Below are 26438 nucleotides of genomic sequence, written 5' to 3'. Positions count from 1 at the left end.
CAAGTGTACATGAGGTTGCGTCCAGATTTTACTAGCAACATATCCTGAAATGACCACTTGACCTAGCTAATCATATATATCAGGTGGGGTGGGGGAGGGGGTAATGCCTTCATAAGTGTATGGAAACAAGATTAGGTTAGTCGTCTTGTATCAAGGCATCTAAGTGGTTCTAATTGTTCAAATTGGCCCTTAGACACCTGAACTCTAAAACTTGGTTTATCCAAATTTTACCTCATTTTTCCAATCATAAATTAAGTTCACCTCACTTCCGCATGTGAAAGCTCTTACAATTCATACACATTTTCATGCAAATTTCTCCCAATATATGTTTTAATGCAATTTTGCATAACTCACATTTTTGCATGAAATTTCCCAATATGATAATCCTCGTATGTAATTTTCAGTAATATAAACATCTTTGTTCACACTTTCCCTTAAAATACATTTTATATGCATTTTTTGGGTGAGAGAAGTACAAATTTTGGAGGATAGCTGCCCTTTGGTTCATGTATTAGTTTGGAATGTGCAAGGTAGTTGGATTTTAATTTAAATGCAAGATGAAAAAAGTTCTCTCCCATTCTTATTGGAAAAAATGTAAAGAAAGACTTGTATTATTCTGTATCAAAAATAGCATTTATTGTCCTCAATCCATCTACATGCATGGGTGGGAAGGGACGGAGAACAATGGATTCTGCTACCACCCTCCTCTCTAACAAGTGTTCAGTATTATCACCAGTGATCTGACTGGTTGGCTCCAATGTGGATGGGGCTTTTGAGCCTGGAGCATGCAGCAACCAATCAGCATCCATATGGGTAAATGTGCATATATAGTGCTAGGCAATTATGTTCTATAACTATTTTATGTTCTATTTTTATAGTATATAGAGAGGCTTTGGCATTAGGACACTAAAACACACACGGAATAGCTAGGTTGGCAATTATTTTCTGATAAATGCTAATGTAAACCCATTGATGGCTGACATGGGTATAACTGAGAATGGGTTTTGGAAGAGGCAACCTATTATAAGAGTTTTTCTTCTCCTTTCTTAGCTGTTAAGACACAGTTGATTAACGCCTTGGCCTTAAGCGTGTGGAGCTTTTAATATAGTGATTTCTCTTCCTTTAAATATGTGTTGAGGAGGAAAAAAACTCCTGTGTATAATTTTTTATAACACACAGATGAGAAAGTGTATGATCCAGTAAGGTGTGATATTCCAAATCAGATATGGTGTCTGATCTTCTTCTGTCTCTCCCCACCCCCACCTCCCTCTGCCGAATGAAATAAAAATGAAGAGGCCTTTCTGAATGCTGAGAACCATTTGCAGAACTTCGAATTGGAGCTGGCCATCTGGAATAATGGACCGTGTTGGCTGCCTTCCACTAGAGGGAATTATTCAAAGTCATAACAGGCAGTGGTCACTGGGGAACAGGCCTAGGGAAAGCTAGTCATTCTTTCATATTTGTATGGGGTATTAGTGAAGATTTATTAAAACACTTGTCTTGTTCCGAATTGACAGTTGTGGTTATTAATATCGTTAGTTTTATTTGAAGAAGAGTCTCCTTGCTATATTTCAAATTGGTTTACTGCGTTATATAAAATACAGCAACTCCACTGTGACACAATGGAAATAAAAAGAACAATGCCTATATAAACCTGTTTTGTATAATGTACATGGGACATTTACTAAACCCACAGACTCCAAACCACTTTTACTGGACCAATTTCATGGCCATATGTAGAACTATATAGGGCTAAGTTGTTATAGTATTTGCAGTCTATGCTGAACTGCAAATCTACATTGTCTCTGATCATTCCAGCAATTCCAACTGAATTCAGCCTAAAGAAACTGTTTTTTGGAATGCAAGATTAAGGCCTTCCATATGACTCTTGCACACACACACGCACACACCCCTATATATACGCAGCATAATTTGTATAGAATGCATTTCTATACACTATGTATTTAACTAATAATTATTCATATTATATATTGCAACTGTTGTGAATGCTTTTATCTGAATTTTTAATTAAACTCAGTCACTGAGTGTAAAAATAGAGTACTTCGAATAATAGCAAAATCAAAAAATGAAGTTGAAAACATTCATTTTTTAATCATTCATTAACATATAACTGTTTTGTTCTGGGATAATTTAGAAAAATGGTTAACTACACGAATGCAGAGTAACAACAAATATTTCAATGCTTTTCTAAAGGACTTCCCTCCCATCTCCTTTATTTCTAGCAATTCAAGGCACCACATAAAAAAAGAGTATAAAGGCAATAGTGATAAGATGCACTTCTAGATACTGAAGCATTTGCAGATGTTAAGTGACAGATGTTATCTTTGTTCATGGCAGCAAAAGAAAAATTCTGTATTTGTCAGCATAATCATTTTTTTAAAATAGCACTATTATTGGTAACATAAAAATCTTATGTTTACAAAGATAGTTTATAAGATCTTCAGACTTTCCATACAGGGGACTCTGGTGTGTGAAACCAATTTGGACAATAAGCTTTTGAGCTTGAAGAGAATTTTCCAGTGAATTATGCCCTATTTAAGCCATAAATAAAGAAATAGGCATAGGAGAAGGACATCTCCTTGTGACATGCACAAAATTAATGTTTGTACAATTATCTGTATTTATATGCCTCAGTGCAAATTATGAACATGCATAGTGCTATCACATAAGTGGTAACTCCACCAATCACCCCCTTTGTTCCTCTTCTCAAAGTGTATGCCACTCAGATTGAAGGGTCAGATTGAGGAACTGGAGATGCAAGTCCTCTTCCAACTAGATACACACAGGTAGAAGTCTGTTTCTATTTGCACATGCCTCCTATTTTTTAACTACAGTGAAATCAGTGAAAACATGTGGATTAACGTAATTTTTAGCTTATTGTTTGTTACTTCTCTTATTACTAGAGTTGAAAATAAATTGGAAAATAAATCCCCCCCCCCCAAAAAAACCACATTATCCCTGCCTGAGGGAAGTCTAAAGCTTTCAGCGTAATTTCTAACTGTGTCAGATCCACACAACCTTTTCCTTAAGTGTTGCCTTTCTAAGTTCATTAGTTACACCTACTTCTCTCACACACAAAAGTTAACTACTTCCTCTAAGGCAGAGCTTTCCAAACTTTTCATGTTGGTAACATACTTTTTAGACATGCATTATTTCGCAAAACTGTAATTCAGTTTTACTAGCAAACCAGAGGTTAAACTAATCCCTTTCCAGCCCCAGTAGGAGTGTGGGGAGTGTTTGTGTGACACACCTACACACTTGCAGACAACACACTAACGTGTTGCGACACACAGTTTGGAAAGCTGTACTCAAAAGGATGCAACATGGATCTTGGTCATTATACTTTGTTTCTTCAATTGCTATAAACATTCAACATAGAGCTAGGTATTCTTCAGCTTATTGGTTTTAGGAGGCATAAACACACCAAACTCAGTGCTGGATTTAGGCCAGAATCTGCCACACCTTAGATCTGCATATTCCTGCCTCACACTGCTTATGTAAGGAGACCATTCCTGTGAGGAGGAATGACAAAAGCAGTCAGACATAATGGTCTGAACCAGCCTTCTATTTTGTTGCAATATAGTCTAAGCTGTTACATTCTCCATTATCTTCGTTTGAGTTCCAATCGTGCAGTTATGCATTTTTCAGAGAGATTCATCCTGAAAGGTTAACAAATGAGAAACTAAACCAACCATACAAATAACAGCCAAAAGAACAGTTTCCAAAATGTGTTGCTGCCATGCCATTTCCAATTTGATATTCAGATGGTTAAAGCTAAAGGCCACCAAGCAGGGGTGGATTAAATAGTTCTGCCTTTTATTACTCATTCTTATACAAAATCTCTTAAATATTGCTAATGAAGCCAGTTATCCTACACAGACCTGTAGTGCCATCCTTTTCCAGGCTGGCTCAGTTACATTTCAGTGTCTGGCAATTTACCCCAGGCTCCTATTAAGTGAATTATCACGGCTACTAAATCATCTCTGCAGGGGTTTTCTCTAATCCCATCAAGATACTTACACTCCCTTTCTTCCCTCCTAGCAGCATAATGAATTATTATTTCATGGGGAGCTGTTAAAGAGGCCCCTTTGGAAGAGTTTAACATGTAACACTGGAAAGGAGGAGGGGTGCCGGTGGCGCACAGCGAGGGGAAAAGCTGTGGTAGGTACTCTAGCCTGGGGCTGCCAAGGATCAGAACAGTGAAACAAAGGGCATCAGCAGGCCCTCTCCCTTCCCCCCTCGCCACAACAGACCTCCCCTGGGATTTAAGTACACTTTCCCCTCTTAGCCCAAGGGAAGATGGCTGTCCTCCTCCCCTCTTTCCCTTTTCTGTCCCTGCCCGCTGGTTACCCTCCTCGGCAAGAAAGCCAAAGGGAGTAGGAATATAAATGTTTTCCTTAACTGGAGGAAGCACAGCGCTCACAGACCACTTGCGGAATCCATTAGGCTAATTTATTAAATACAATTTGCCTTGTGTGGCTGAGCTGAGTAATGATAAAAAACATAAATAAGGGAGAAAAGCCACAGCACAGCATCAAAGACACATTGGGCACGGGGGTCTTTATCATCTCCCTCAAATCCAGGCCTCTCTTCCTACCTTCTATATTTGTAGGGTGGTTGTGAGGAAATAATAGAAATAAGGCCCATATTAGGTTCAATACAGGAACAAAGAAGGGGCAGTCTGCTTGTTTTGGCTTTTATTCCTCTTTTTCTTGATATTGTATTGTTCTTTATCCCACAACTGATTCTACATGAGGTGCTAATAAAAGCTTTCATTATGGTCCTACGCATATTTATATCGCCAGACGTTTTGTCATGAGGAGACCTATGGTGGCAGGGAAAACAGCTGGAACATACAATTGGGTAGTTTAATACATTTTTTAAAAACTTCTGTTAAATATTAATACAATAACTTTTAATTCTGTCAGTTTTTACAATAAGGGCCTTTTAAAATATTTTATTAAATTAGGGATTTTTTTAAATAAAAATAAAAATAAGGGCCTTTGTACCCATTGGCAGAAAATGCTAGAAGGTGTAAACAAAATTACTTATTAGTGAGGAACTAAAAGGTAAAACGATGCTCTAATGCCTTTCCTTATAGCTCTACAACTAAAAGGGGCTATATACTTTGTAAGCCGCTTTGAGATACATGTGAAAGACAACATAAATATTATTTAAATAAATACTTGGTTTTTTAAAAAAAGAAGTAACCCTGAAATTTGGGTAGCTGGATTATCCCTGAAGAAATACATCTCCCCAGTTTGCTCTGTTACTATAGCAGGTGCCCCACAGTTGGAGAGGGGGCAGGGATTTATACATATGTGAGAAAAGACTTCACACCAACATAAAATTGGCACAAAATTAAAGCTGGTGCAAAAAGGTGACTAAATAATTTGATGATGAAAAAATATCAGAGACATGATGCCTGTAGTTAGCATGAACGTTAGTCTTAGGCTATAGAAGCATCTCTATTGGGCAAAGTGGGCCACGGGCCTTTGGGAGGTGATATAAATGCAGTTAATAATTTAAGCCTACTTACTCAGGGGAACGCGGGTGGTGCTGTGGTCTAAACCACTGAGCCCCTTGGGCTTGCCGATCAGAAGGTCGGCGGTTTGAATCCCCGCGACGGGGTGATCTCCTATTGTTAAGTCCCAGCTCCTGCCAACCTAGCAGTTCGAAAGCATGTCAAAGTGCAAGTAGATAAATAGGTACCGCTCCAGCGGGAAGGTAAATGGCGTTACCGTGAGCTGCTCTGGTTTTAGTGTTCCGTTGCACAAGAAGCAGCTTGGTCATGCTGGCCACATGACCCGGAAAAACTGTCTGCAGACAAACACCAGCTCCCTTGGCCTATAAAGCGAGATGAGCGCCACAACCCGAGTCGTCTGTGACTGGACTTAACTGTCAGGGGTCCTTTACTTTTACCTTTTTTACTTACTCAGGAGTAAGCTCCATTAAATTCAATACAGCTTTCTTCAGAGCAGACAGAACTGACTTGTTCATGTTGCTACCTTCTCACAACCAGCTATTCTGTGTTGAAGCAATTAAAAAAAGCAAACCTAATTTATTTTCATGGCATTCATGATTCTCCTCTTCCGCATTTTGTCCTCACAACCATGAGACATAGGCTAACAGCAAATTGCCCAAGGTCACCCAGGGAGCATCATAGACAAGTGGTGATTTTAACTTTGGTCTCCTACACCCTAGTCCAGGCATGTCAAAAGTCCATTTTGGGGGCCTAATCCGGCCCGCCTGTCGGTTTTATCCAGCCCCTGTGGCAGTATATGTCCTAGGGTAAAATCATTTTTAAAAAGCTCAGCGATTTCAATCCTAACATACATTGGGGTGGGAGGAGCTAGTCTCTTTCCATTGGGATGAGGGCTTAGAGGCAACCTTGTTAACTGTTCTGTGTGGCACCTTTAAGACTTACCAATTCATGCTCCAGTTCTATCTGGGAGCAATTGCCCATGGAATTTACTGGGGCTTACTTCTGAGTAATGTATGGTTACTGTGGCATTACCCACACTAGAAATTGTGACAGCAGAAACCCCTCCTAAACCAAGTTTAGAAACTTTTCAGTTTAGCCAGGCACTAAGAGAGCTGGTGTGGTGCAGTGGTTAGAGTGTAGAACTAGGACCTGGGAGACCAGCATTTAAATCTCCACCAAGTCATGAGGCTCACTTTGAGCCAGTCACAGTCTCTCAGCCTAACCTACCTCATAGGTTGTTGAGAGGATACAATGGGGAGGAACCTTGAGCTCCTTGGAGAAAAGGTGGGATATAGATGCAATAAATAAAAAATAAATAAATAGGTCATGTACTTAGATCAACCCTATCCATTCTTAAGGAAATCAGCCCTGAGTGCTCACTGGAAGGACAGATCCTGAAGCTGAGGCCCCAATACTTTGGCTACCTCATGAGAAGAGAAGGCTCCCTAGAAAAGACCCTGATGTTGGGAAAGATGGAGGGCACAAGGAGAAGGGGACGACAGAGGACAAGATGAGTAGACAGTGTTCTCGAAGCTACCAGCATGAGTTTGACCAAACTGCGGGAGGCAGTGGAAGACAGGAGTGCCTGGCGTGCTCTGGTCCATGGGGTCATGAAGAGTCGGACACGACTAAACGACTAAACAACAACAAGGTACATAGAAAATTGCAATGCTTTTGTGTCCACATCTTTGCAAGGGAGGAGTATGGGAAGACAACCAGAACAACTTGGACCTGCTCATGTGACCTCCTTATTCCCACCTATGCAGTGCTTTTTTCTGGGGGGACACAGGAATATGCATACCCCTAAACATCTTTGGCAGATCTTGTCAAAGAAAGCTGGGGAGTGATTTTTACTGATTCTCTCTTTCCCCTGTATTCCCCAATGACACCTCTTGTGCTACTCTGGGAGGTCCCCCAAACCCCTGAAGCAGATTTTCAGGGGGCAGCAGGGGGAAGGAGGAATCAGGAAAAGTGTCTTGCACCGCTTCTACTGAAGTGAGCAAAACATCCACTGGGGCAAGTGGACAATAAATCATAATGCTGGATGGAACACATTAATTTCAATGCACAACTACCTCTAAAAAGTGTTAAAGATACAGAAGCCCTATTTAAGAGGTCAATAAGCTGCGTTCCTTCAGATGGACTCCAGCTCCAAGCCATAAGGACAGATCACGCTATGGTCAATCAATATACCATCTAAAACTATAGTTCCTGGATTTTGGCCAGTAGAGACCTACTAGAAGAATTTTGCCTTTGCTTGAGAGTCCCATTTTGAATACATCTTCTGATTGTGAGCTCCTTGCCAGTTAGTTCCTTAGTCCCTTGCACCACAGTGGCCCAAGGGGCTGTTGCAATGTTTTAAGCAGGTATTGATCAAGTTACTGCCTGCTGACCCAGTGTCAAAAGCTGTTGTTTTAATACAGGGGGGCATAACACTGTGCCCCTTCAGAAATTGTTGAGTTGTTGGACTCCAACACTCATCATTTCTGACCACTAGCCATGCTGGCTGGGGTTCATGGGCACTGAAGTCGAACAACATCTGAAGAGCCACAGGTTCCCCATGCCCTACTTCAATAGCTACAGGGTAGTAAGGTGTCATTTAGGAATAGTATGTTACAGTGGTTAATTTGTTTTACACACAGAGAGAGAAAGAGAGAGGGGGGGGGAGGGAGATGCTGCATGTGCTGTTTTGGTTGGATTCCAACAGAGCCCACTTTGCTGTTGTCAGTGATGGAGGAGAGTGAGAAAATAGGTTGCAAATAGGTGAAATACACTATTCCACGTAACACATTTGTTTCCCAGAAACTGTTAAAACAGCAGCTACAGTTGCTAGTAACCTTATTTATGCCTTGAACGGGGCTGGACTAGATGACCCTTTTGGACCCTTCCAACTCTACAATTATATGATTATACGAATATTCAGCAATTCCATCCCAGATTTCTCTCTTCAAAGAGTGCTGGTGTAATTGCAAAGGAAATAAACTATCAAACAAAATGAGATCTATCTTCTTTTCTTATGCTTCACAGGTCAAACATGAGGGTGGGGATCCATTATTTCTATGATAGTAGGAACATAAAGAGCAATGCTCTCTCTGTGGGGCTACCTCTCAGGTTAGTCTGGAGCGGATGCAGAATGAGGCAATTAGGTTTCTTGTGGGAGCAAACCACCACCAGCATATAACACCATGCTTGCAGGATTTGCTTTGGCTGCCAATCTGCTAGCAGGTCAAATTCAAGGTGTTGGTGTTGGTACTAATATATAAGGTCCTATACAGCTAAGGACCAGGTTACTTGAGAGACCACCTTACCCCTTATACTCCAGTGGATTGCTACAATCTGTGAGAGAATCTCTTTTGCAAGTTCCAAAGATGTCAGAAGCCCACTCCGCAATAACTTGGCTGTTCTGTGGAATAGCATTCCTGTCAAGACACCACAGGAGCCCTCTAAGTGCACTTTCTAGAAACAATTGAAGGAATTTTTGTTCCAGCAGGCTTTCCCAGCTGGATAAATGAGTCTTTGCCACAAGTGTCTATTTAATATTGTTTTTGTTATGTTTTATATGTATCGGGGTGTGTTTTAAACTGTACATAGCCTTGATACAGTTGTTTAGAATGTAATTAATAAATTATTGATACTAATAAGATTAAGAAAAGGGAGTTTGGGGACCAAGTCATGCACAACAGCTCTTGCCAGTGTTAGAATTCATCATTCCTATATCTAATTCAGGGGTCATCAAACTACGGTCCACGGGCCAGATCTGGTCCACGAGGGTCCTAAACCTGGCCTGCCCGGCAATTGCAGAACCCACCGCGTCCCCCCCTTATTTTCCTTTTCCCGTGGGGAGGCTCTCTAAGCGAACACTCAGCGCGCACAGAAAGGGAAGTGGCAAAAAGTAGCAACAATTCCATCCCCGGCGTTCCAAAAAGCTCCTCGGCATTCCGAAAGGGCCCCTGCTCCTCATCCGGAGCTCAGAGGGGAGACACGTGACACCACTGGGCTACTGGGGGAAGCAGGATAGGGCTAGGCGAAGGCGCTTCTTTTAATATATGTTGGTGTGGCTGCTTGCTTGATCGCCTCTCCCTCCCCGACGGTCACAGATCCATTGCAAACACAGGAGGGCAACGTAACGGCGGGTGAAGCTCCCTTTCTCTCTGCCTCTCTTAGCCCCTCCCCTTCTCCCCTCCCCAAGCCTAGCGGCCAGTTATTTGAAACACAGCTGTGTAACACACCCCTCCTCCCCACAGGAAGGCTGCCTCACCACAAGTGGCACGGATTTGAGGAGGAAAGCGAGGGGGGGACGAGGGTGTCGAGAACATGGCAGGGGGAGAGAAAGAGGAGGGGCTCACAAAGGACTGGAGCAGCTCCCAAATTTGGCCAGGAGTTTGCCCTCGCCCTAATTTCCCTTCCTGTTGGGGTTCTTCAGACCCAAGACAGTGGTGGCCCTGGTCCGTCATGCGCAAACACATGGCATGAGGACCCAAGCACATTATATCAAATTGTGACTCCTCAGCATTGCGCGCTCGGGCCAAGAGACAAGCTCAACAAGTACACAACCAATTTAATAATAATAATAATAATAATAATAATAATAATAATAATGTGTTTCCGACAGTGCTGCAAGTAATTGGGAGGTGGGCAAAACTCAGTGTTACTCTGCGTAGACCATTGAAATTAATAGACCGAAGTGACCCGTGATCATTGTTATCAGTAGATCTACTCTGAGTGATCTAGCAAACTGGCATTGGCTACAACCCATAATCTAACATTTTAAATATTGAATTGTTTTTCCTGTTTTTTGTGCACTACAAATAAAATATGTGCAGTGTGCATAGGAATTTATTCATATTTTTTACAAACTATAATCTGGCCCCGAACAGTGTCTGAGGGACAGTGAACTGGCCCCCTGTTTAAAAAGTTTGAGGACCCCTGCTCAAATTTATTTGTCTTGTGAGGAACTATAGAGTATGGGGCACACGAAATGTTAAACTGCAGTTGACCCTTTCCCCACTACAGAATACGTTCTGGAGAAACAAATTGCATTGGAGAAAAGATAGGGGAAGGGCATGCTTGATCCTTCCCCTAACAGATATGTTTCACTGAAATCTTCCCAGATTTTAACCCCACCAGTGTTCCAGGGCTGTGTTTAGCATTCCTCACAAACATGAGCCTGGAACCTTAGGGCATAAGTGTCTCTCCTTACTTTCTGGTATATTCTGGAGAGTATATTTACCATGCCTGAGACAGACTGCTTTCCCCTCTCCCTTACAGGTTTCAGTGTGTGCTCTGGCAAGCCACAGCCCATTCACTGAAGTGTAATCCTATCACAGAGACAGTTGAAGGGTAAGCAAGTTGCATCCTGGATAGCTCTATCTAAATGTCCACTCCTGAGAGAGGCCTCACACACTTGAGAAATGCTGTTTCCACTGATTATAATGGAGCTTCTAAGTAGATGTGTTTTAGGCTGTATCTATAATGTCATAATATTGAGAAAGGGTGCAGTAGGAGGAATACATGAGAAGCCCAGAACTAACACTCTTATTAGCAGTGTTCTAAATGTAACCCTCTCTCCTTTTCCTGATACAAAATAGTCCTATTTCCAGTTCCATCACTGGCCTGTTAAGTAATTTGCGAAAAGCTAACAAAGTCTGGCTACATCCTCATAGCGACTGTTTAAACCCATTACTTTTTCTTTTAATCAAATCGTTGTTGTGTCAAAATATACAATTCTCGCCATGAATCTCACTGGCTTGTTACAGTTCACCGGTTGACCTTGAAAATGTTTGCTCTCCTAAGCGTCTTTTCTCTGGCCTCCAGCTAAATTGCTCAAGACCAGGCCTGATCATTTTTCTATACACAGAGAATGCTGATTAACATAAACAAAACAGCTACCCTAACAGTAACAAAGAAACACTCAACGGGTTTTTTTAATGCCCTTGGCTGGGAATGCACTGCATATATTGCATTTAATCTACTACTAGAATTAGAAAACTTGATATTTATATCAAAATGTCAAGAAATATTCCTAGAGGAATAAATGCAAATTCTTTTAAAAAAACCTACCTACTATCCTTGTGTAAGTGATGAATCCCCATTTCCTTCCTTTTTAATGCTTCTGTGAAATATCTGAATTTGCTGGCTAACCAAGAAAGGGCAATGCAATACTGTTTGAACAAGCATCCACTCACTAATATAAGGCAGTTGCGCAGGATTGTAAATGGGAAGTTAAGTGCCAGAGGCTATTTTCGTGGTTTAATGTATTAAGTAAATAAAAATGTATCTAAGATGTGGCCACACAATTAGTTTTGAGTTATTTATCTGGAGTTTGTATGGTTTAGAAAAACTCCATCTTCTTGGCTGATGCTGTCCTAATGCATTTAACTTCAGCCATCAGCTATGATTAAACACCTGCTGTTGTGGGGAAACAAAGCACGCTAATCCAATATGTATTTCTGACATCTTAAATATCACCCAGTCCCCTGACATCAGGCACAGCTTTTCAGCAGGATGGAATTCCAGAGCATATTTTTCTAATTTATGGATGGACAATAAATCAAAATTAAGCCTTGGGCAATGAAATATACATCAGTGCAGTATGAACTGACTGCAAACTAGGGCACAGAATAGCAGAGGGGGAAAGGGAGGTATTAATGGAATCCTGAGCTGCAAACACTGAAGTAAAAATGAAAGAAGTTCCTAGCATTTCATCTAATGAAAATGAAAAGGCAAAAAAGAGAACAAAAACAAAACAAAGTTCCTATTCTTCTGGGTGCACAGCTATTTGTGTAGAAATTTATCCCCCATTACCCTCCTTACCAGCATTTAAAACAGGTTTGAATTTGAATCAAATAATGGGCAAAATTCACCTTACCTCATATCAAGATAATTCAGTTAGTAAAGCTTGAAATTTAAAATGTATTGTTTTATTTAGAAAACACTAAGAGAAACTCAATGGTCCCAATCCAGTTCTAGCCACACAAGTGCAATGACTGGTCTCAGATAGGGACTGTTCTGCCCACCTACATCAAAGGGCACATTAAGATGGTTCCACGGGACCTGGGTGAACATGTCAAGGTATCAAGATGTGAATCTTTATCCACCCCAACACTAATTTTCCTTACCTAAATCAGAGTGACAACATGCGACTATGAATGAAAATTGAGAGAGATGTAAATTAGCAAAAAGCCATGGGAAGGAAGTGCCTTACAAGCTACTGTCCAGTTCCTAACCATACAGAAAACGGGTTCCTGGGAACTGCTTTCTATTTTGCACTTATTAACCAGTTAACTCTTAGACTTACTTCAGCCAGTAAGTACTAGGTCCTATGCCAAGTTTAAAAACATAACACATCCCTGCAATTTTCTAGTTACTCCCTGATATTAGCTGGCACCTCAAGAAATAACTTACTTGTAATTATTCTTGCTTTAGTTAGTGGTTCATTTGTTATATAAAATATTTACTTTACAATTTGACTTTAAGAGCATTCCTTGCTGTAAAATGCTGTTTAAAAATTCATTCCTTTGACTATAGCATCCCATACAACTGCACACAATTAACAAATCCATTATCTGACTGCATGAGCCATTACACTCCCCCCCCCAAAGTCAAGCACTACTTTTGGAATTATTGACTTCTACTGACTGCATGGCAATTAAGGCATTGTTTCAAATCCACACATTTATTATAAGCTATTTTATATTACCTTAATGTTAGAATATATATTCTAATAAATTCCAATTATTTCTTTATTGTTTTGAACATGCAATGCTTTTTGGGCAGAAGGTCTGAATGTTTTAAACACTTAAGGACTCTCTTTCGGAAGTCAGTCCATTCTGCCTGCCATTTATTTTTCAACAGAATTTTATTCTTAGGATATTTTATTGCATCAAGAGGGCAGAATGGGGTGACTGATTTCAAAATATTGAATTTATGGGGGGAAATGCTTGTTTGCATAGAGTGGTGTACATTATGATACACAGACAAGGCAATAAAATTCAAAACAGGTGCAAAAATGGCAAAACTCAAGGGGATAGCACCTATAGGCAAGCACAACTAGTCATGGGTAGCTAGTGGATCCCAGTCTTCAAATCAGAGATGCAGCTGGGTAATTTTAGACCCTGCCTACAGAACGAAAATCGAGCCTACGCTGCTGTGGGAAGAGCCATGGCTCAGTGGTAGAGCACAGACTTTGCATGCAAAAGGTCTCAGAGCACCACTGAGAGAGAGACTATTGTCTGATATCCTGGACAGTCACTGCAAATGAGTGTAGGCTAGCCTTCTATAGCCTTGGGTCCCCAGATGTTGTTGCACTGCAATTCCCATCATCCCCACCCAACTTAACCAATGGGCAGGGATAATAGGAGTTGCAGTTCAACATCCAAGAGGAAGACTACTGATGTAGACAGTTCTGAGGTGGGCGGACCAACAGACTATCCAATAGGACAATTTTTCTGATTCTGGAAAACCCACACCACTTGGTGGTATTTCTTGTCCCCAGTATGTAGAAATAATTTTGTCTGGGCGGGCATTCTTTGCACCCCATCCTAAACACTGATTGAGGAGGAGATATCTCAGCAAATCAATGATTACATCTGAAAGCAGTCTATGATATTTTATGTCTGCAATTTAATTATATATTCGTTAAGCTTCAATATTTTATACAGCGACTTTTATTCCCACAAATCCTATATTTATACTACAATTTTTTGAATGGCATTTGAATGACAATGCTGAGCTGCGCATAAGCTCTCATTCCTTTACTAAAAGTACCGTATTTTTCGTCCCATAGGACGCTCCGTCCCATAGGACGCACCTAGTTTTTTTTGGGGGGGGGGAATAAAGGGGAGGAAAAATTCATTTATTTCCCAAAAAAAACCAGGTCGGGGAACAGCGGTATGGCGGCGCTCTGCCTCCCCGCTGTCCCCCGAGCTTGTGGGGCTGGCGCTGGGGAGAAGCGCGCTTCTCCCCAGCGCCAGCCTCCAAAGCAGGTCGAGGAACAGCAGGATGGCGGCGCTGCGCCTCCCTGCTGTCCCCCGAGCTTGTGGGGCTGGCTGATGTCTGCCCGGCGCGCTGGGCGGCAGGCTGCTATCCGCAGCCTAGGGACCCCTGCAGGAACTCCCGCGGGCTCCCCAGGCTTGCGGATAGCTTCCTGAAGCCTGGAGAGCGAGAGGGGTCGGTGCGCACCAACCCCTCTCGCTCTCCAAGCTTCAGCAAAAGCCTGTATTCGCCCCATAGGACACACACACATTTCCCCTTCATTTTTGGAGGGGAAAAAGTGCGTCCAATGGGGCGAAAAATACGGTGTTTATTATGCAGAAAAGCTTATCATTGCAGGGTGGGGGAGATAGAGCTGGGGCAAAGATGACATGCTACTGGGTAGGGAAAGGAACTCCTCAGTTTTGGCATCTCTCAAATATAAACATTGCACAATACTAAATCAATTGATTTTTCTTCTAGAAATACCATAGAATAAACATAGAATAAACATAGAATAAACAAAGACTATATGAAAATAATAGTATTATGCCATTACAGATCAGGACAGGCCATTCCTGTACCATACAAAAGTGCCTCACTGCTTAGTATTAGATGCTGCATTTGCACCCCCCTCCTCCTGACCAGAGCAGAGTAGTCAAGCCAGCACAAGGTATAACAGAGTGGTTGGACACCAGAAAAGGAGTTTGACAAGGCTGTCACATCTGCTCAATATTTATACAGAAATAATAATGTGTATTGCTGTTGATGGTTTCCATAGTGGTATTAGCATTGGCAGAAGGAGATGTAATCTCAAGGATGCTGATGACATCCCTATTGCTGAGTCTGTGGTTTCTTGTATCTGAAAGCAAGAGGCTGAAAAGTAGGTGCTAAGAATGACAGTCGAGAAGGAGCATATTTCAACAGCATTATTAGATGGAAATGAATATGGTAACCATGTAAGAGAGTTTGACTGCCAAGATTCTGTGGTGAACAGAAATGGCAACCCTCTTTCTGACATTTAAGCCAATGGTTATTAGTATCTTCCATGTTTCATTTTCAGTAACAGGGTTTCCAGCAACCAATATTGAAGGATCCTAATGTGCCATGTATTTCTGCTAGGCAGGTAGATATTCATTAGATGTAGGATATTTTGTCATTACAGTACAGTGGTACCTTGGGTTACATACGCTTCAGGTTACAGACTCCGCTAACCGAGAAATAGTGCTTCAGGTTAAGAACTTTGCTTCAGGATGAGAACAGAAATCGTGCTCCGGCGGCGCGGCGGCAGCAGGAGGCCCCATTAGCTAAAGTGGTGCTTCAAGTTAAGAACAGTTTCAGGTTACGTAAGTACGGACCTCCAGAACAAATTAAGTATTTAACCCAAGGTACCACTGTATTGTGAAAGCCACATTTTCCATTTCTCAGGGTGGGGGGACATTTCTGTAAATGGCAACTTTAGTTTAGGGTCAGTCAACTTTCTTGGAAGGAAAGCAGATGCAAGGTGCACTTTGATTTCATTATGATGAAAGGCTTGCTATTGCCTTTAAAAACAACAACATGTAAATGTTTTTCTTCAGAAATGTGCCTTTGATCTTCCAAACGAGAAAAACAAGAACAACAACTAGGGATTGTCAGTTAATAATTGGAGTGCACTTCCTTTTAACAATCATTCTTTATTCCTTAATTTCCAAAAGATGGTATGTACCTGCATATCTGCGCCAGTGTGATAAAGTTAAAATATATTTATCCTATTGTTATTTATTTATTTAGGACTTACATATCATGTCTTATATATGCCGTTGAAGGCAGGCTTACATTTTCAAAACACACCACAGAATAGGGAAGCAAAATGGTTAAAGGTCTATCAAAGTAAACTGAGGAGTAGCAGTAGAAAACTAGACTTGTTCATAATTATATGAAGCTTGTTCTACTGGTTATTGACAGAGAGAGTGTGCTAGTCTGCACTATTACATATCAATGTAAATAAAAACCAGGCTTACATCTTCTTAAGTAAAATTCAAGTCTAGTCATAAGGCCAGAGTATCATACCACTTCTATTAATAACCTAGGTGGGTCTTGCATTAGCTTTATAGGTGGTGAAATTCACCTGATACCTGCAAGTTCTTTACTATAATTCAAGAACTGCTTATATTAGCATGTAGTTCAATCATGAATGCCTCAATGTACAGATTTCAACTCAAAGAGATGAAGATCAACATAGAGAGATGCAGCTACTGTCAAAATGAGTTAAGCCCAGAGTGATGATGATGACAATATCTTAGCCTGTAAGAACATGACAAGTGATTGAAGGAAATATCAGCTGATTCTAGAAACTTGAAGATTTCACTCCTCCTCTATGTCTATATTTCCTGGCAGATAGAGAGAGATGTTGGTATTCACCAGGGAAATTACTATCTACTTTGTTGCTGAAATTTTGACATTGTGTTTGAAAATGAGCTACAGCAAAGAGTTCACTAGAACAGGGTCAACAACCTAAGTCTGTACAGTTATAGGACAGTAGAAGTGAACTAAGGTTTCAGTTTAGACAAATATATTAAAGAATTAAATACTGGAAAATAGATTAAAGGCTAGCCAAATTTTTTGGCAATTGACCATATACGCCTGTCATTTACTTTTACATTTTACAGTTTACAATGATCTGATAAAAATCCAAAAGGTAAGCAGAACCTTACTTGATTGTTTACTCAACTTACACTAAAGAAAGTACAAAAATGTTTTGGGTTATTATAGTTACTATTTGAGGGGGGCCTTCTTTTCTTTATCCTCTAATGGGTTGGGGTTTTCTTTCTATCTTTGTTTTTTTGCATTTCAGAACCGTACAATAATCTTCAACATAAAATTCAAATTATGTAACCACCCTGAGTTAAACATGGATTCTTGGAAGTAAATTTCACTTTTTTCAATGGACTAAGTACTTAGGAATGCAACATAAGGAAGGTATTCAAATCTTCTTGATTTTACAGCAACACTTATTTAATAGCTAAAATACACTGTAATGTTATTAATATGCCAGGTGGTAGAATGAGATCAGTTTATTCCTTAAAGTATTATTCTATTTTGACTAATCTTGTATAAATTACAGCCCAACCCTACAATTCTGTGATGGAAAAATATTTTAGATTCGGGTACTTCCGTGTGGGTGAAATGTTATAGTGGGATTACTTAAGAGTTTAAGGCTACTCCAGGATGTTGTGCGTCACTAGTACTATGACACCAAGATGAAGACTTAATGTGACACCTAAATGCATGAATAAGAGAGTGAGAGAATGGTGAGACAGTTCATGGAGATGAGGACCCAGCAGCCTTATAACACAACTTTATCTGAAAATACTATTTAGTAACATGTTACAAGCAACAAAACAAGAAAGAATTGCTTCATTTTGTCTTGCTTAGGGTACCACTGTAGCTATGCTGTGATGTTACAAATATTACTACTATTGGGTTCAGAATATTGGTGGGAATGCCTTCCCCTTCCTTCCTTTATAGCATTTTTAAACTACTTTTCAGCTGAAAAAGGTTCTCAGAATGGCTTACAAAGATCAATACAGACTTACAATCAAAAGATTTGAACCTGCCTATACAGTCGTACCTTGGAAGTCGAATGGAATCCGTTCTGGAAGTCCGTTCGACTACCAAAACGTTCGGAAACCAAAGCACGGCTTCTGATTGGCTGCAGGAAGCCATGGAAGCCACGCCAGACACTCAGCTTCTGAAAATAGTTTGAAAACCAGAACACTCACTTCCGGGTTTTGATCGTCCGGGAGCTGATTTATTCAAGAGCCAAGGCGTTTGAGATCTAAGGTACAGCTGTATTCCAGAATATCTGGAAAAGATCTGTTTCAAGTGCCACTTTCTCAGGATGTTTTATGAGTGAGTGCCAAAGGCAGAGCTCGCTCTCTGTTGTAGCAACACAACTGTGGAACATACTGTTCTGTTCCATTTGGAATGGCTTTATTTGTTTTTATGATTACATATTCTATTGTTATAACCCACCGTGGGACCTTATGGTGAAGGGCAGGTAACAAGTTTTATGAAATAAATAAATAAAAATGCCTCCTAATAAAGCTCACTAGACTACAGCTGTTGTGATTTCAGTGGTGCAGAGAAACCTATTTATTTCAGGGGGTGGGGAATGTATAGTTTGTTTACATTTTCTGTTATTTTAATATATGTTTAATAAAAATATTTTTATTCCTCTAGTCATTTTTTGTTGTTTCCACATCAACTTAGGCTGAAATCCTATATCAACTCACTTGGGAGTAAGCCCCACTGAAGACAATGGGGCTTACTTTTGAGAAGAAATGTAGAGGATTGCACTGTCAATTTCTATAGAATGAATACTTTAACATTTTTAATATATATAAGCATTCTAAAGGACTAAATAATTTTCTTGCATGAATTTGTGAAACAATGAAATTTTGATTTTCCACATCACATTAATTCCGCTTCAATTCAGTTCACAGAAAATTTATGCCAGTGTAGATGGAAATAGAATAAAGTTCATTTTCCCAAAAGTTATACATTTACATTGTCCAAGTTTGTTGTTTTATAACTGATTCAGTTGTGAAATTTACGGACAGCCATTTAAATCTGGACTAGGCTGGTAATGGCTGAAAGTTGTAGCTAGCTGACAGCTGTTCAGGGACCTGTGTGCAATGAGTTGGCAATTTCAGTTGAGTCACTATCAGACAAAGTAATGGTAGAAACTGGCATCCTTTATGGCATTTTCAGCAGAAGGGCCAAAGCAGCAATGGGCATGATGACAAATGACCACCTTGCCTCTTGGCCTATAATCAAGACTAGAACCAAGCATTTAGTCTGGGTCACACTGTTCATCCAGAGCTTTCCCTATGACTGCTGGTATAAAAGAAAGCATGAGATCTCTAGCTTAAAGAGAGTTTACAATGTTCAATACTGCAACTTCTGAGCCTCATATGGCCCTGATTTTGTACACCCCCCCACTCACTTTGTCCCCTGCTCAATTACTCTCCCTTTCCCTAGACTCTCTGATATCTTGCACCAAAGCTTTCAGTAGAATTGGTCTTGGAGATTATTGTTTGTTTGTTTATAGACATTTATGGAACACCCATGGTATTTCTTAATTTGTGCTACACCACCAACATCAAGACCTGCTGTTTAGGATATTTGGAAATACATTTCTGACAGTTGTGGATTGCTGCCTCAATCCACTAGTGGCTGTATGTGTATGACAGAAGGTTTCTACATGCATGTCCCTAATGGATGGGGAATCGAATGTGCAAATAGATCACATGTGAGTGGTTCCCCTTCCTGAGTATACCAGGTAGTGCATTCAAAGCCCCTTGTGGCAAAGCTCAAAAAAATGAACATCCAGCAGATCAGCAGTACTGGAGGTGGTACAAGAGGTTTGGATTCACTCATTCCCCCTGCCAAACAGCTGATCAGCAGGATTTTAGCTTTTTAAAAGTGAGCTGTGCACACTGTGTTGGATTGGAGCCTGGATTATTAAATTGTCAAGAGTGTCAATTTGGCTTCTTCATACACCTTGACTACCTAAACTCACCAATCCCAACTCATTTATCTCTTTTATGGAAAAATAACTTAAAACTATTTGTTTCTAGCTAGGATGCCAAAACATTATATAGATTTAGTCTAGAAGGAAGCATGTGTTTAAACACACATGCAAACAAACACATTTGTGCTTTGAGTTTAACAGCTCATTTTCAGTTTTTAAAAAAGTTTTCTGATTTATCTTGCTGTAAACTTCTTTTATTTAATTAATTCCCTCACTTCACATTTTATTGATCCTCAGTACTACAACACGGAAAACATAACTGTAGATAATACAGTCAGAACTCATTTTACATAAATAATGCGGAAAACACATACTTAGCCAAAAAACTGCAAGAAAATATTCTTTTCGCACAGGAGCATTGCAGAAATAGAGTACTTGACTGGTGTCTCAAAGAGCACAATTTAAACTTCCTCATAGGAATGAATAGGAATGAATAGAAGACAAAGAACAAAAATATCAGTGATAAATTGTAATGAACAATAACGGGCAAGGAACAAGTACTATATAATATTAATAATAATAATTTATTATTTATACCCCGCCCATCTGGCTGGGCTTCCCCAGCCACTCTGGGCAGCTTCCAAAAAAAATATTAAAATACTGTGCTACAGTACTACTGAAACAGATATCACAGCGCTGTAGAACTGGAGCCAGAAATCTTCAATGAGCCTTCCCACAGTACTTTGCCAGTCCCACAGTGCACGTGTGTGCGCGCACACACACACACACACACCACAGTGCTTGTAGCACATACCTTGGAAAACAGATATGTTTTAATTCTATGATCTGTTCAAAATGTTTTATCTCCTCTACTTATCGTTCAAAAAGAAAATGGCCTTTGCACCACCCAATTATATATGTTGACAAGATGGAAACTATAACCAATGAAAGGGAGAAATTAAACAATTTCTTATTTACCAAATATAATATACATTGTCTTGATAAAGACACATATAAAGTAAATCACTTTGAGGTGCCTCATTGGAAGCTTGTTATAAATGTAATAACAACAAAAACAATACTGTACGGTGTCAATTTTATACCTGCCCATGACAGTAAACATACTGATTCCCCTTTTGCCAAACCAGTGTGGCTTAGTTGATCGAGTGTTGTACTTGACTTGGAACTCCTGCTCTCAGATCTGTGTTTAATTATGACCTCCCTGGATGGTATTGAGCTCTTAACCACTCTCAGTTGCTTAACACTTGGAATATCTGTTAATCTGTTTGACAAGGCTGGAGTGAGAATGCAAAGCACTTTTCTTCACCTGTCCTTGGGTTGGGGCAGCCCAATGTTTCATATCAAGTGGGCCACAAGAGTACTTCAACACAGAATCCATGGGCTGCACAATGCCTTGTCACACATGCAAAGGGTGGGGAGCAAGCCCAAAATTTCACACACACACACACACACACACACACACACAGCCCTCGTCCCAGAGCCCTCCCACTCTTTCACAAAGCAGGGAAAGCACTAGCTAGGTTTTGGGAAGGAGGCAGGAAGACTCTTGGTCCCTGTCAGAGCCTTCACATCTCCTTCCCAAAACCCAATTTCTCACTTACTCGGTCTTGGTAGGCAGCACGAGAGCTGGGGGCATCAAATGTTGTTGAGGGCCACCAAAAAAAACCTTAGGGGCCACATGCAGCCCTTGAATCATGTGTTTGACCACCCTGCCTTGGGTGTAATTGGCATCACAGTGGAGCTGTGACAAAACTCCCACAGATATTAATTACCCTTTGGTACTTTTATATTAGTACCTCAGTGGCTGGTGTGTGTCTCTCTTCTTGTCTTTGCTGTTCATTCCCCCATTCCTTCTTACAGCACTTTGCCTTCTCCTCTGGTTTAATCTTCCAATCTCTTCTGTCCCCTTCCTCTCCCTTTGGAGTAGGCCCTTCTTAGTGCACATTAACATGTGTCATGAACATTAATGAACAACTCCAGAAGAAAGGAAAAGAGGAAAGGAAAGGGAAAAAAGCAGTTCAGCACTGCTGTCAGTTTTTAACTAATTCCTGCAGACAGCCCTGAATTCCATGGTGTTGGTTACAGCTGTGAAATCGCGATAAGCTAAGGCCCTGCTGTGTTCTCTACCTTTTCATCAGTTCGTGCATGGCCTGAATGTTGAACAGTCACACCATGTTGAGAAAGACTAAATTCTTGTCGTAGCCTTTGAAAAGAGAACCTATGTGAACAGTTCCTCTTTTTCAGGGAACAAGCTTCCCAACATAGCAGGTCTATAGTAAAACTGATTTTGCTTAATTAGCTATTCTCAAGAAGGAGGAAAGCGTTATTTAACATTGTACCAAGTTATTTTCTTGTGTGAGTCATATTTTGTAACTTGCTATTATAGAATGCCCAGGTGACATAGCAATTATCAGCTGGAAACACAAATGCATTCAATATGGGAGAGAATATTTAAAAGAAACTGAAATAGTAATGTATAATTATTCTAACTAGGATTATCACTTGCTTAAAGTGATCTTAACCAACATCATATGAATTTTAGAGGATTAGATTAACTATGCAGATGAGAAAAATAAGTTTTATCACCAGCACTCCAAACTTGGGCATTAGTGGTAGATGATTTTGTCTACCTGGGTTCCACAATAACCAAAACCTCTCCATCGATGCTGAGCTGGACAAGCAATGGCTCGCCTCTCTAAAAGGGATGGGAGAATGTGATGCTAACATCCAATACCAAGATGAAGGCCTACCAGGCTTGCGTGTTGAGCATGCTGCTTTATGGAAGTATCGGTAAGTTGTGGGCAACTTACAACTGCCAGGAGCAATGCCTCAATGCCTTCCACATGTGCTGTGTCAAGATAATTTTGGGCATCACACGGCAGGACAGGGTCTCAGACAAAGAAGTGCTCTCCCAAGCTCACATTCCCAGCATGTTCACACTCGTTTTGATCCACAGCCCCCTTCACGCCTGCCATATCACCCTTCCTGATGTAAATCACTTTGAATTGTTTTGGGTTTTTTTTTTACAATTAACTGTTCTATAAATGTTATGCAATGAATAAATGTTAGTAGGCCATGGAGATTTCTGCAGTGGCATTGAGAGTGCATCAGATGTTGCAGCTCCTGCTCTGAGTTCAAACTTCTCTCTCAAGCTTCAAAAGTGAGATCTGATACTTTCTATGGCCCTTGGGATGCCCCCCACCCCACCCCAGGGACCACAAGACTGCAGTGTTAATCAATTTCTATGCTGCCTTTCAGTGCTAACAACAATAAAAATAAACCAGTAAGTAATCAAACACAAACCAGTCTCAGCAGAGACTCTTCTATAGCTCCTTCCATCCTCTCTTGTAGGACCCATATTTTTGGAATTATCTCCTAATGGAAGCATAGTTGCTGTCAACGTAGCTATTCTTTTGTGCCAGGCAAGGATTATTTTAAACATCCAGGCATTTAATACATTTTAGTGTCATGAATGGTTTTTAGATTTGCATTCATGCAATGAATGCCACATTTAACTTGGCATTGAGTGCTACCACGCCACCAAGTCTGCCTTGCTCAATTTGAATGAAGTTTATAAATTTAGTAGTTAGAACTACAGGACTGAGAGTGAACTAAGGCAGATGTCTGTGCAGCACCCTTAATATATTAGCCTGTATCAACAGGTTTACAAAAAGCCACAAGCTGAAAGCAGCAGAGCAAAGCACACCATGGCAGTAGAACCTTAAGTCAAAGAGATACCATGAATTGCTACTTGTGTGAACAAATCATAACATGGAGGGAGGGGGGACTTAAGTTTTTGATAACTATAAACTTCATTATAGTCAGCAAAAGTGCTTGACACTGACGTTTAATTGTATTCAGTTTATCTATTAATATTATACACAGATCTGCCAGCCAGTATTCTAAATGCCTACTTTGCCTTCAGTTTTGCCGAATAAGCAATTTAGCTCCCTTCCATTGTGTTCAATGTCGCAGCGTTTGCAGTAGTATTTCAGAGCATTGATTAGTTTGTGCTATGCTAATTTTTAGCACAAAGGGAGAATTGATTTACTTCAAGCTTGGCCTGTCTTAGCACTGAACTGGAAATAAGTCCATCGGAAATATGGAAAATGAGCAGTCACGTTAACAGCTGGATAAATGACTTGACATTTGTGAGCTATAAAGTATTCGATGGATAAAAAGGATTTACCAATTAAAATAAAACATCAACCCTCCCATTATTTAGTAAAGGAAAAACAATACTGATTGTGGATTTCTATATAAACCTCTGAATGGATAGTTCACATAACAGCAGGTAGCATCAACTGTATAATTCAGCCACTACTTTGGGGGCATGCAACTCTGCTTTTCTTAATGGAATACATGTTTGATACACTAATAGCTCTGTTATTTGGTTGCTAGCTATCTGAAGTGACTGGTACCCTGATTCTATGGATAAGAATGGCTGAAAGTGGACACCAAAATGCATTGGCCATCATATCACTGTTATCTCTAGCAGCATCTTATAGCAAGAGAATTGGGACAGATCTGTTATACCCCCCCCCCATTTATGTGAGGGTTACATTCCAGGTCATCATGCACACCGGAGAGGCGTTGCACCCTCTTCCAGTGCTGAACACGATGCACATATGCACAGTTGTGATTGCATTGAACGCAAGCAAATTGAGAATTGTCTGTACTTTGCTATGTTTCAACACAAATGCATATTGCTACTATGTTATAAGAGATATATTTGTTGGTTTTCTAGCAGAAGAGCATATAACATACTACATACATAAGTTTCCCCACTCTTGTTGTCTCTCTTATGTACATCCCATTCCAGTTTCTGCTGTTCAACCCTTCTGGGTTTCTAGAATCTGAGCTTGAAAGAAAATTCAGATGCATGGTCACCTGAAATGCTGCAGAACACCAAGAAAAATATAAACTATTTGTTCAGGTTTGTGTAAAGCTTAAAATCCCTCGAACATCACAGCCATGCAGAACATGGACCTAATCTACTGTCTGGCAACAGGGAAGTAGAGACCAGACTTCCTAACTGTACAAGAAGGGATGGAAAGCTCTGTCCTGTTTGTGGATAATAGTGGGGTTTGTTCTGCTGGTTCTTGTTTTGTTTTGTATTATTTGCTAAGCAACAGATTGAAGGTCTAAGCAAAGTGAAAGCAGGGCATTAATATTGTTAGGCCTGTCATTCCTCTGTGCAGCGAGATGTTTCAGAACCATGTACAAATATACAAGTTGTGTATAAATGGAGACAGCCAACATGTTGCCCTCCAAATGTTGAATTACATGTCCCATCAGCGCCAGCCAGCATGGCCAGTGGTGAGGCCTGATGGGAGTTGAAGGTGAACAACATCTGGAAGGCACCATATTAGCTATCACTTGCTTAAGCACTTAAACAGACTTGAAGGAGGTGGTATAATGCTTAGTTCTTGGGCACGGTAATCCAAGGAAAAGCATTCAGTATGGAGAAAATATGCATGAATAATAAGGGGGCATTTCCTCGGGTCTTCTGGAAAAGTGAAACAGTGTAACATTTTTTGCCAGATATTATGGACAAAACTTGGATGTGTTCACACCTATTTTCTCGGGGGGGGGGGGAGTAGTTTAATTTCACAGTACTTTATGATAGTCAACTGTGGATGCACAACAGTGAGCAATTTACTCCCCACTGTATCTTGAAAAGTACAGACATTGTTATTTGCCTCAGTTCCTCAGACTCCTTTCCTGGGAAAATTATTTTAGGCATAGGGATCTCTCCTACATCTCCCACAGTGAAAAAAGACTGATGCAAATAATTCATTTAGCTTCTCTGGATTCTCCTTGTCCTTCTTTAGCACACTTGTTACTCTCTTGCCGTCTGAAGGTCCAACCACCTCCCTGTCTAGTATCCTGCTACTAATGGTATCTTTATGTGCTCCTCAATTTTGTTTTTGTATCTGTTATTATCTACTTGTTTGCATGCATTTTGAGATCTGCTTTGTTCTCATTTGAAAAAGACTTCAGTATTTTGAAGGAAGCCTTCTTGCCTCTAATAGCTACCTTAACTGTGCTTAACCATGCTGATACCTCCTGATCTGCATTATGTGAGTTTGTGTGTGTATTTAACAGAAGTCTTCCACAAAGACAATCTTCTGCAAAACCTTCACATTGTTGTTATTTTTAAAGACTGATGCATATTGCAATTATATTACAGACTTGTCTTCAGAATGCAACAATCTGTGGAAATGGACATGCACATATGGCATGGGCTGAAAGAAACAAAATGGCTAAATAGTGCTCACTTGGAAGAGCAAACAGCAGCAGGGGGTGTGACGACAGACAACACCCACTGAAATGTAACCACATTTGTGACAAACCATCCACCCAAACCTGGGATTTTGGTACTAACAAGTTTGCACATCAACAGTAGACGCAAATGTGTAA

The 26438-nt window shown here is 40.4% G+C and overlaps 1 long non-coding RNA gene across 9 annotated transcripts in view; it reads right to left on the bottom strand.

The window, feature by feature from the left end:
- The window catches only part of LOC310688733, a 152541-nt gene that overhangs the window by 67876 nt on the left and 58227 nt on the right, over positions 1–26438 (bottom strand). The window lies entirely within an intron of this gene.

The sequence above is a fragment of the Podarcis liolepis genome (assembly GCF_965112155.1).
Source record: "Podarcis liolepis genome assembly, chromosome: 11".
NCBI classification, from domain to species: Eukaryota; Metazoa; Chordata; class Lepidosauria; order Squamata; family Lacertidae; genus Podarcis; species Podarcis liolepis.
Note: the sequence above shows the minus strand (reverse complement) of the source record. Positions and strands in the feature narration are given on the sequence as shown.